Raw genomic sequence first — 13047 nt, forward strand, 5'->3', positions numbered from 1 at the left:
GGAGGAGAGAGTGCCTAAAGGTGGGACAGGAAGAATTATCACAAAGAGGATCCCAGGCTCTAGAAAGGAGAATCTGGCAGCCTGACAATGCGTGAAAACAACTGATATCGGAGGGAAGGGCTAGAGCCCAACTGTGATGGTGGGGAGAATCATGACCAAGAGAAGGAAATGGCAGAAAAAGGAAAAAATAGAGACCCAAAGAGAAACTGTGAGGACTTGCAACCTTGCTGATCTGCAGAGGAGTGTAGACAGACAGACAGACAGACAGACAGATGCTACTGCCTGAGGGTCCTTAATGATGCTGTTTGTTCTCAGGCAGACCTGGCTGAGCACATGCTTTCCTGTCTGGAATACTTCATGAAGATTTTCCTGTTTGACCACAGCTGACTAAAGGATTTTACTTCCAGATCATTTGTTACTGGGGACGTAACTGCACAACAGAAAGGCAGGTGCTTGAGTCTAGGCCAATGGGAAAAACTGAATTTACACATCTCTCCCCAAGTTTAAAAATATGATGTTTGAAATCTGTACTGAAATCAAAGATGGCTTTCCTATATGATAATTTTTCTGCTTAATATTTTCACTAGGAAGATTTAAGCAGAATCAATAAGAAATTTCTCTTTTTATATTTCGGTTTGAGATTTGATGTTCTCCTTATTTTGAGGAGAGTAACTGGGTTTTACCATTACATCTAATGAAAATAAGAAAAGTAAAAAATTATTTTTAAAAGGCCTTGAGCAGTATATGACAATGTACAAGAATTCATAGTTTTCCTATAAAAGTCTAGTTCTCCTGCCCCTAAGTTTCAGAGAGAGAGGTCTGGCTCAGAAAAACTATTTTGTCAAGTAAAAATGGTTCATTAAAGTATTTAGAATTCTCTTTTGATTATTCTTACTGTAGAAAAATAGCAAAAATGGTTATGGGGACTTTTTTAAAATAAAACTTTCATTACATGCAAAGGAAATGGTACAAGCTACACACTAAGCTGTTTGTAGTTTTGAATTAAATCAAGTAAAGTAAGGAAGCATCCAAGATAAGGCTGAAATACACCCTTCCCACTGAGGATCTGCTATCCCTGATTAAGAAAACTGTAATGAAGCCAATCCTGGCAAAAGCAAGGTGCTAGCAAAAGGAACCTTCTCCATTTCCTTCTACAAATACACATACTTTCATACTCGCTAGGTAGTTACCTCTCTGTCTCTCTCTCCCTTTGTCTCTCTCTCACTCTGTGTCTCTGTGTGTCTTTCTCTGTCTCTATGTTTCTCTGCATGTGTCTCTCCCTAATCCTAGCCCCCTTCAAAAGACTGTGTGGGGGGAGTGCCTGGGTGACTCAGTCAGTTAGGCGTCCAACTTTGGTTCAGGTCATGATCTCACAGTTCACGGGTTTGAGCCCTGCATTGGGCTCCATGCTGATTGTGCGGAGCCTGCTTGGGATTCTCTCTCCCTTCCTCTGTCCCTTCCATGTGTGCTTTCTCTCTCTCAAAATAAATACATCAAGTTAAAAAAAAAAAAAAAAAGACTGTGTGGAAGATAAGCCACAATGCATTCCAGAATTCCTCAAAGTAGTATTTAATGGATCCTAGAAATTACAAACTACTACAATTCTTCTGGTAGTGCTATGCAGATGCATGACTACTCTATTTTAAGCTAGACTGGGGAGAATACTTGAAGAATTCTAAATTCTCACTCCCCTGGTAATGTACATTGTTTATCATCCAGATTTGCCATGTGTCAGAAAGCCACTGCTATGGCAGCTATTCAGCAGCTTATGCAAAATGAGCTCAGTTCAGTTAGACAACCGATGTCCATGTAACCTATCACCTGTACTAGAAACAGCTCTGGACTCAAGAGTATCCCCCTGAGGCTTAGTGGGTGGCAAGACAGGCCAGAAGAGGGAAACCAGGAACTCCAAATAGATACAGCCCAAGTGCAGAGGTGGTGATGGCCAAGGGTCCCAAGAATGGTGACTGGTATTTGGGTTTCACAGGAGGCAAAAGGAAGACGATCTGGGGCCCCAGGCAGCACACCAAGCCAGGGAGGAGATTGGCTGGGGCTTGATCATAACACATGGTAAAAGTCAGTCACCAGTCATAATAAAGCAAGCCATATCAGATTCTTTTAAGAATTACTGGTGGTAGGGATAAACCAGTACACGTAAATACATGGAACTATGTATGGGAGAAAAACTCTAGAAGTTATAAGATTAGGTATCTAGTCTCATGTTTACGCCTTACAAACTGGGTGACTTCAGGCAAATCACTTAACCTCACCCAGCCTACTTGGGCAGCTCTAAAGGAGACAATACCTGTCATACCTGTTGCACAGGTTTAATGGACAGATGTGATGAAAGGACAGGTGTGGAAGTAGTTTAAAAACCATAGTGTTCTAGAACTGTGATACAGTCTTCTTTTCTTCTTTATTGCACACCTGAGGGACACTCTGGACTTACAAGAGGTACAGTGGTTCAAAATCCTTCAGCTTTCACCACAGAGGGAAGTGAGGAAGCATCTGGGCTGGGGAAGAATTTGTGCAGCTTTTAAAAGCCTCCTCTGCCAGACTCTACTGCCACACTGTCTCCCTCCAACCCATGAATACTCACTAAGAGTCATGCCTCCAGTCCAGCAGTATTTTCAGTTATTCATTGTCAACATGATATTTGATTTATAAGTTGAAACTGGAGGCATGGAGACCACAAGGCCCACAGATGTACTTTCTTTGGTTACAGTGTGGCCTATACAAGTAGTTTTCTACGGCCCTCCCCAAATTACATATACTCTCTGTAGTTTTTAATATCTAAAAATCTGTATAGTTCCATAAAATTTAGTTTTCTAGCATCTTTTTGAAAAATCAAAAAATCTGGCAACACTGGGTCCAAATTCCCACAAAGCAGCACTCAAATTTTAGGGAGCATCAGAATCACAGAGAAATTGTTAAAATATAGAATGTAGGACCCCACCCTCAGAATTTCTGATTCAGTAGGTCAGGGATAGCCTGAAAACTATAATTTCTAATAAGTTTCCAGGCAAGTCTGATGCTGCTGGTCCAGGAACCCTACTTTGAGAACTAGATCTGCTAGATCATTGCATGGGCTACTCCTGGTAAACGGAGATGCACACTTCAGTTTGCCATAGCCCCCACCACCTCCTTTGTTAGTGACACAAGTATCTGTTGTCATTCATCCTGCTCACTATGTTGTTTTTCTTACATGTGCAAAACCACTTGACTAACTTAATGTAGTTGGCCTTCTAGGCATTTGAGTTAACTGTTTCTGCTACTTGAGGGCAAGAACTTTGCCTTAATTCTATACCCACTATTCCGTCTCCCTTACCCCTTCTCTTTCTTTCTCTCCCTTACATATACACTCACCATCTCACAGTGTCTTAACATGGCATTCAAATATGTTAGTTGCTTTGATTTCATGCATAAAGTCTGAACCCGTCAAGGTCTGAGCTTGAAGGACAGCAAGACTTTTAAACTAGGATCTGGTTTTGTCAGTCCTCTTTCCTCTTGTCTACCGGATTCAGATCTAAGAGCAGGTCTATGCTGCCTCAAATGTGGATGTGGGAGGCAAAGAATAAAGCAGATCATTACACAGGGTCAGGCATAAGTTCTCCTGAGATCCACTTCTCCTGAGATCCACTTCTCAGCTCCCCATACCCAGCCCCAAATCCTCTAAAATTAGTTAACATCCAGAAATACTATCAGTTGAGGGCGCCTGGGTGGCTCAGTCAGTTGGGCATCCGACTTCGGCTCAGGTCATGATCTCGTGGTCCGTGAGTTCGAGCCCCGCGTCAGGTTCTGTGCTGACAGCTCAGAGCCTGGAGCCTGTTTCAGATTCTGTGTCTCCCTCTCTCTCTGACCTTCCCCCGTTCATGCTCTCTCTGTCTCAAAAATGAATAAACGTTTAAAAAAATTAAAAAAAAAAAAGAACTTAAATTAGAAATACTATCAGTTGAGCAATTTAACAAACTGCATTCATAAATTGGTTTTATGATCACCAGCTTGAGGGCAGGGGGCAAGCATGGGGGGGGTAACTCTAGATCCCTTGTAACTTTCTTTTCTTTGAGCCCACTAATGAAGATGTGGAACAAATTCTGTGCACATTTTGAAATCCACCAAAATGCAGGCCAGACTCTTCTCCCTCATGTCTATCCTTTACCTACATATGCTCTACGTTTGGTCCTAAGCCATGGTTTGTGTAAAATGGTCTCAAATTTAATTTCCACTAAGAGTTTAAAAGTTTCTCTTTTCAATAATGAAATAAAGGCAGTTCATTCCAGACACTCTGTAAAGGATTTCAGTCTTTAAGGCCAAGAAATTTTATCCTTCTTTTATGGGCTGACAGCAAATAAAAGAGTTTGTTTTGCCAAAAGGGGTACCAAGGTAATTTGTGAAGACCTCACCTCATTAAAATATTCTTGAAACATGACCAAAAAGAAAGAAACATCTAAATTAACTGTTAGAGGACTTTCTTGCACTGTCAAAAAGTAGCCTCAGAGCAGTATTATTATCACTTCCATTTTATGGGAAAAGGCTCTGAGGCTTATAACAACCTCCCAGGATTATACAGGTATAATCAAAGAATCAAACTCACCATTAAGCCCATGACCTCCACATTACCAATTTATCTTCACCATCCACAGTTCTTATACCAAGGGCATGCCTCCCCATTAGAGTGCCTCTAAAAAGCTTAATAACTCAGAAGCTGAAGATGGCCCAAACACAAAGCATAAAATAGAAGACCACATGGTGATTGCTTCTTAAAACAAGGAGAAAAACAGAAAATCTGCACATAGTGAATCAGAGCAAAGATATGCAAGCACACTTTTATAAGTGACAAATGACTCCTAGGTCAGAAAGGCTTTGCTTGAATGTAATAATAACAAATCCTAAAAAAGAACAGATCCCTCAGAAGGAGGAGAGTGGGAGGTAGCAACACAAGTAAAAGAGCCTGAGACAAAAGTTATCAAAGCCCATCGAGCACTCTCCAAAGAGTCTCGGCTGGCTGTCCCAATCTTTAATGAAAAGAGATACCAAAAATCTGTCAATTTCAGGAAGCCCAAAAGCCATGAAGGGAAAGACCAACAGATTTAACCACATAAAAAATTAAACATTTCTATAAGTTAAAAGATGCCTTTTAAAACCTCAAGACAAGTGAATGTAAAAGAGGAAAAACTATTTGAACACATGTTAGAAAAAAAGGTTAATATTACTACTACTATAAACATCCCCCCCACCAAAAAAATGATAAAGGACAAGCAATCCAACAACAACAAAAAAATGCACAAAAGAGCAAATGAATGGACAGATCATAGAAGAAGAAATGCAAATATCTCAAAAACATACAGAAAAATTCTCAACCTCACCTGAAGTCCAGCAGCATATCAAAATGAAGGTGTGCTGTTTTATCAACCACAATGCCAAAAAAAAGAAAACCTTAAGAAGCTAAAAATATCAATAAGTATAAGTGGGGTGTTAGAATGCTACATACATAACCCTTGAATCATAAAAGTTTGACTGTATATAATAAAAATAAGTATGCCCAAAAATCCCTGTGTAAGTATACCTCCACATTTCAAAACTGTGCTGTCCAAGGGTCAGCTGTATTTCTTTGTAAATTTCCATTCAGCTTTCCAAGTGGTGTAATACTTTAAACAAATTTATAGGTAAGATAATGACATGTTTATACAGTAAATATAGATGATAGAAGATAATGGTTTCAATTCATTAAAGTTACCATGTTGACTGAAATAATGCTAATCTAATGATGCTATGTATGAGATGGGGTATTAAGTTTAGATCCATTTTGTCTTTAAACCAAAGAAGAAATCAGAGAGATCTCTCCTTTTCCACTCATTTTTCACCCAGTATTCAAACAGATTAATGGTCCCCCAAACACCAGAATGTAGATCTCTTCTGATCTTTACTTAAATTTTTAATGTTTTGGCCTTAATTTTTATTCAAAAAATATTACACCAAAATAGGATATACCTTGATTACAGAGCTATTTGGCACCCTCTTAAATTCTGAATTTGAAATAAGTGCATCCCTGCCCTAGTTCTGACCCTGTGTCACATCTTTGGTGCACAAGCTCAGATATTGTAAAAAAAATGTTCAATATTAAAATAAATCTAGTCAATAAAACCTTCTCATATTTTTTCCCCACATGGTAGCCTGTAGGTTAAAAAAAAATGTAGTACATAAATGTCATTCATGGTGAGGTTGTTCAAAGTTTTGGGAGAAATTGATGATAATATCGTATATTCTTTATTTGTGCCATTTGAAACTTATTGTCTGAGATGGGAAGGAAGATATCTACCAAGATGCAGTATTAATTGGTGGCCAATAGGTTCTAAAATACAAAGGCAAACTATCACTATGCCAGTTAGCACTTCTATCTGGGTTATTCTTTAATTAACAAGAAAATAATTCAGAACTGATATTAGATAGCTATTTAGGAAAACAATAGGATTTAGTTTTCTTCTCTGAAGACATACATAAGGCTAAATGAAAAATAAAATCTTCAAGGTTGCTCTCTAAAGGGGAAGAACATTCAATAATGCAAGAAAAAATGTATTTAAAACAATATTAATAACTTACTTATCAACTGTCATTTAGGGAGCACGTTCTGCTATAAGAGATAATGACAAACTAAGATATAAGCTGAAGGTATAGTCAGGAGAAAAAATCCATATAAGAAACAACCTCTGAATAAACTGCCATGCTGTATACTAGTCCCAGGCACTGTTTTTGAAGTGTTGAAATGTGTTATACAATTATTGAATAAGATTGGACACATCTGTCTCCAAAACAAAGTAAGCTAGCAAATAACTAGCATATTCACTATAATTGGGTACTAAAACATGCATTTCTGGATACAAATGCAAATGATTAAGCTATTACAGGTAGCTCAGCTAAACTCAGTTTGTCAAAATTCAGAGTCTTAACAATGTACGTAATAATGAAAGACTGTTTATTTAAAATCTTTATATAGGGCACATGGGTGCCTCAATCAGTTAAGCATCCGACTTCAGCTCAGGTCATGATCTCACAGTTTGTGAGTTCAAGCCCCACATCATGCTCTGTGCTAATAGCTCAGAGCCTGGAGCCTGCTTCAGATTCTCTGTCTCCCTCTATCTCTGCCCCTCCCCTGCTCATGCTCTTTCTAAATTAATTAATTAATTAATTAATTAAAAAATTTTAATAAAAAATAAAATATTTATATAATTAAAAAGTCATTATTTAAAGGCATTCACAGTTATCCTAATGGTACTTTTTTGTTTGGATTTTGTTTAAAAATAAATGAATGAGCCCTCTTACCTCAAATCCCACTTTGGAGAGCCTTCTGACCTCAAATCCCACTTTGGAGAATTACACATTGAGGCATTTTAAGTAGTGGCAAAACACATGCACGCACGCACGCACACACACACACACACACACACACACATAACCCTCAACATTCACCAGTAAGGGCGTGACCAAATAAATTCTGAATATAAACATTATGCAGTTATTAAAAAGAACAAAAATAGCGTTATTTGGGAGACAGTAAAAGTCAGTGGCTAGCACTGTGGACTTGAGAGCTACATTCCCCAAGTTCAAATTGCTGCTCCCACAATCACTAGCTGTGCAACCTTGGGCAAACTAATCACATCTCAGTTCCTCATCTACCCACTGGGGATAAGAGTATCTACCTCATATGTTAGTTGTGGAGGAAATGAGATAAAACATAGGGTCTGACATCCATCAGGTACTGGAATGATGCCCGTATTGTTTGGGGAATGGGGGTGAAAGCTGTACAAATTTTATAGCATAGATCTACATTAGTTAAAAATATTTTAGAGTATTTATTAAATATAGTTGAGCATTCAGAGCATAAAAATATTTTAAGCACATTGTACATGGGTTTAATGGTAAGAGGAAGAAAGAAAGTTTTAACTTTTTCTTTGCACATTTCTGTTTTGTTTGGCTTGTTGCAAAGAACATGTAGTTTTGTAGTTTGGAAGAATAATCCAATAACATTTTTTGGAAGTGGGGTGGGTGAGGGTACTAACAGGAATGGGGGATACAAAAGCATAATTAAAGATTGGAGAGTGAGTCTGGAAACTGAGAAATTTGGCAGGTTAGAGCACAGAATACACAATGGAGAGCAGCAGATATAAGGCTGAGAGTGAGCAAAGGAAAGGTCTTGTGTGCAAGGAAAAGGAGTGTGGACCTTACCCAGATGTTCATAGAAAAATCTTTGTGACAAAAGAATGCAAAGTACTGGCTGTACTCTGGCAATGTGAAAGAAGAACTCCATCTCTCCACCAAAACAAAAACTTTCTATGGCTCCCTTTTACCTCTTATCAGGATAAAGTCCAAACCGAAGTCCATGGCTCTTATCACCAGCCTTCTCACCCTACCCCGCTCCAACCTCAAACTCGACTCCAGCCACATAGATCTACTTGGAGTTTTTAGAAAGCCCTGCTTTCTCCAGGTTCTAGACCTTTGGTTGGGCTGCAGCTTCTGCCAGCACTACCCTTCCCCCACCATGCCATTCCTTGTTCTGCCTGGCTAATTCCTCAGAGCTCAAATAACATTTCCTGGGAAACTCACTTCAGTCCCCCAAGGCTCAGTTTCCCTTCTAGGTCTAAACATATCACCCTGACATTAACCTAAAAAGAGTACTTTTGACATTTATTTGTAATTGTCAGTTTATCACCAGCTTCCCCAACTAGACTGCAAATCCATAAGGGCTGGTACTTGATATTATTCCTTGTTGATTCTTCAGTACCTAGCACAGAACACAGTCAGATACCTATAAACATTTGTTAAATAAATGGATATATTTAACTATACAAGCCATCTAATTCCCATTTCTTGTATTCCATTTTTTCCCAAAAAGTTTCTGCTTTAATCCCCAGTCTTTTGTTTGTCAGCCCATAGGCAGAAAATCCTCAACAGGTCATATCAGTGCAAGTCTGAGTCCATGTGACAGTTATATTGCTCACTGAAAACTAACATATTGACATAAGGGTTTTATATGTCAATCTTGTAGCTTGGTTAAGTTCTGCCCTAGAGGGAAAAACCTCCATATGCTGGCAAAAACTGGCAAAATTCATTCACTCATTCAGCAAATATTTAATAACTCCCATCAATGACAACCTTCATTCTAAACTGTGACAACACAGCAGGAAACAGGACCAACAGCTCTACCATCATGGAATCACATTCTATTGGGGGTGAGCAGAGGGATAGAAAATAAACATGTAAAGATAAGATAATTTCAGGTAGTGCTAAATGTGATAAAGAAAATTAAGCAGGATAGGGAATGATTAAAGTTGAGGGAGACAGAGTACGAGCTCTTTAGACATACATCAGCTTCTTTGAGGGGTGAACATTTGAGCTGAGTCCTAACTGACGAGAATATTCTCAGTCAGGCCTTAGAAAATCTAAGTAGGAATGAGCTTGGAATATTCAAACAAAGATGGAAAATCAATATGGCTGAAACATAATGAGCAAGGAAGGTGATAGGAGAGTGACCATAAGGTAGGTGTAGAATAGATGATATAGGCCATGATAAGGAGTTTGGATTTTATTACAATGCAAAAGAAAGACATTAGCAAAGTATAGATAGGGAAGTGATAGAGTCTGATTTATATTGTTAAATGGTTAATGACAAAGAAGGTAAGAATGGACAAACAAGAAGCTGTTGTCATTGTCCAAATCAGAGCAACTGATTTTGTACTAGGATAGTAGCAGTAGACCTATGGAGAAGTGGTTGGTCATGTTTGATATACTATTTTGGAAACAGGGTCAATAGGACTTGATGTTAAATTAGATGTTGGAGGCAAGAGGAAAAGAAGAATCAAAACTGTGATCTTTTGGTTCTTCTTGTCAGAAATTCCTGAACCTGTTTCCTTTTAAAAAGCGGGGTTCTACTGGAGAACTTCCTTTCAATAACCACAACAAAGTCAAAGTCAGTCAAAATTTCTGCTAGTGTAGGACAATACTTGAATTATCTGCACAAATCCATTGTAGAGAATTCAAGAAGAGTTTATTTTGTGTTAAATTAAACCTTTTAAACTTGACAGATTTTTTCGTAATCAAAAACATAGGTCATTTTATAAAGACCCAAGTGCTTAGAGAACATAGGTTTGTGTCCCTTTAAAAAGTGCCATTTCCTTGAAATACGAGAGATATTTATGCCCAGAGCTTCTATTAGTTATCACTTCCTTATTTTGCTTTATAATCTTATTTTCTCATATAATGGCCATACTTTATACCATTGTTTTATGAATGTTCAAACTAAGGCTTAGCAACCTAGGTAAATTATAGCACAGGAAGAAACAGAATAGCAAGCCCAATTTCCTGAGTCAACCCCTTAATGTATTCATTCACCTGTGAAACTTGGGACATAGTGTATGTTAAAGAACTCTTTAAGGCTACAGAGCAATTCTTTTTCTCCTGAACTTAACTCTCCTGATGTTTTATGTATATTGCCCAGTGATAGTCTCTTGGCAAATAACATTTGAAAACAAACTACACTTACTGCTATGCACAAATCTATTAGGAAAAAAAGCAAGCAGCATTGATAATAACTTCATGGCTAAAAGAACTCAGGAAAACTCACAGTACATATTTATTGTGTTAATATTCATAGCACTATTAAAAATGGAGAGTATTTAGGGGACACAGTAAACCACATCCTTCTTCCTACCAAGTTGTGAACAAACTGAAAAACAGGCAAAACAGTAGACAGCTGAGAATTATCACTCTTACTGATAAAGCTGATGCTGGGAACAAGGCACCACCAATGGGAGCAGGCATACTTACCACTGAGTCACTGACTGGCAGAGCAGGATGACAGAGACTCTCCCCTCCACCCACTTGAAGACATGTCCCTGTAAAATCTGCAATAAAAAGAAACAGACCAGAAGGCATGATTCCTGATGGCAGCCTTGCTCCAAGAGTAAAACTGGCCACAAGACTGAGCTTTCTCACCTAGTTTCTCACCATTCAGCATCTTGCCCATGGGGAAGAGGCCAAGAGGCCCAAGAGGCTAAGAGCATTAACAGAATCCCCTGCAACTACACTGTATTCCCTACATAATTTTATTGTCTTAAACTTAGTAGTTTTCAAACTGGAGTCTATCTACACTGGGATTCTATAAGTACTTTCCAAGGAAAACACAGATGATTTTTAGGAAATCAATCCCATTTATTCAACTTTCATCTACTCTTTCCTAAAACTGAGCTGCCTAAAATATGACTGAAGTTGAAATGTCACAACAATTCTGTTTTTCCAACTTCCTGTAAAAATCATTCTTTTCCCACTTATAAAAAACAGACATCCTCTCACTCATCCCAGATCTTACGATGGCAAATGTTCCCGTGTACAAAAAAGCTTCTGGAGGCAAGGGAAACAAAAGCAAAAATGAACTATTGGGACCTCATCACAGTAAAAAGCTTCTGCACATCGAAGGAAACAATCAGGAAAACTAAAAGGTAACCGACAGAATGGGAGAAGATATTTGCAAATGACATATCAGATAAAGGGTTAGTATCCAAAATCTATAAAGAACTTCTCAAACTCAACACCAAAAAACAAATAATCCAGTGCAGAAATGGGCAAAAGACATGAATAGAACTTCTCCAAAGAAGACATCCAGATGGCCAACCGACACATGAAAAAATGCTCAACATCACTCATCATCAGGGAAATACAAATCAAAACCACAATGAGATACCACCTCACACCTGTCAGAATGGCTAACATTAACAACTCAGGCAACAACAGATGTTGGCGAGGATGTGGAGAAAGAGGATCTCTTCTGCACTGCTGGTGGGAATGCAAGCTGGTGCAGACACTCTGGAAAACAATATGGAGGTTCCTCAAAAAACTAAAAATAGAACTACTCTATGACCCAGCAATTATAGTACTAGGTATTTATCTAAAGGATACAGGTATGCTGTTTCGAAGGGGCACATGCACCCCCATGTTTATAGCAGCACTATCAACAATAGCCAAAGTATGGAAAGAGCCCAAATGTCCATCGATGAATGAATGGATAAAGATGTGGTATGTATGTATGTGTGTGTGTGTGTATGTATACATATATATGTATATATACATATACATGTATATATATATATATATGTATACACACATACATATACATATACATGTATGTGTATATATATGTATATATACGTATATACATATATGTATATATATGTATGTATACGTATATACATATATATGTATATATATGTATGTATACGTATATACATATACGTATACATATATACATATATGTATACAGATACATATATGTATATACACATGTGTACACATACATGGTATGTATGTGTATATATGTGTATATACATATATGTATATTGTGTATACATATATACACACATACATACATACCACATCTTCATCCATGTATGTATATATGTGTATATATATGTATACATATATATGTATGTATACACACACACATATACACATACATACAATGGAGTATTACTTGGCAATCAAAAAGAATGAAACCTTGTCATTTGCAACCATGCGGATGGAACCAGAGGGTATTATGCTAAGCGAAATTTGTCAGTCAGAGAAAGACAAATATATGACTTCACTCATCTGAGGACTTTAAGACACAGAACAGATGAACATAAGGGAAGGGAAGCAAAAATAATATATAAACAGGAAGGAGGACAAAACATAAGAGACTCTTAATATGGAGAACAAACAGAGAGTTACTGGAGGGGTTGTGGGAGGGGGGATGAGCTAAATGGGTAAGGGGCTTGAGGAATCTACTCCTGAAATCATTGTTGCACCATATGCTAACTAACTTGGATGTAAATTAAAATAATAAATTAAATAAAATGGTAAAAATAAATAAATAAATAAAATAAACTTAAAAAAAAAAGCATCTGAGTCACCAAAGAAACAATGCTAATGCCAATGTCAATATTTAATTTAATTGAGGCACGCTAAGCCTGTAGGAAGATTTCCTGATTTTCCTCATCTTATACATCTGTTAAGAGAGAA

Source organism: Neofelis nebulosa, chromosome 3, assembly GCF_028018385.1.
Source record: "Neofelis nebulosa isolate mNeoNeb1 chromosome 3, mNeoNeb1.pri, whole genome shotgun sequence".
In the NCBI taxonomy this organism is placed as follows: domain Eukaryota; kingdom Metazoa; phylum Chordata; class Mammalia; order Carnivora; family Felidae; genus Neofelis; species Neofelis nebulosa.